Source organism: Fomitiporia mediterranea (genome assembly GCF_000271605.1).
Source record: "Fomitiporia mediterranea MF3/22 unplaced genomic scaffold FOMMEscaffold_7, whole genome shotgun sequence".
NCBI lineage: Eukaryota > Fungi > Basidiomycota > Agaricomycetes > Hymenochaetales > Hymenochaetaceae > Fomitiporia > Fomitiporia mediterranea.
This window is the reverse complement of record NW_006760392.1, coordinates 3,094,699-3,095,125: the sequence shown is the minus strand read 5'-3', so window position 1 is coordinate 3,095,125 and position 427 is coordinate 3,094,699.

Here is a 427-nt window from a genome sequence, read left to right as displayed (position 1 = left end):
TTTGGATTTGTTCAATCCAGACTTGTTGATTGATAGGAGTGTCTACTGTATAGGTAACAGTTGATACTACTCTTTCTTGTTTGAAAGAGTCTAAGGGAATTTCCCCCTGTATCCAAAATGGTATTCCTTTAATACCTCCTAGTATTAACACTTGTTTCTGTGTATAAGCTACTAAGTAATCAAGAACTAATAGTACTTCTTGATTAATCTTTCTTTTCTTACTATAAAAGAAAGTTACTTACCTTAACAACTGTTTTAAGTAGTAGAGTAATTTATCTACCTACTTTGAGTGTTAATTATTAAGGTTAGTTAATATTATAAAGCAAGTATTAGAGTTGATGTACCTGTGTGCTAGCTCCAGGTTTAAGTTCCCCTTAGTAGACTAGAGCTTTACTAGAATAGTAAAGATTTGTAACTAAGTTAGAGT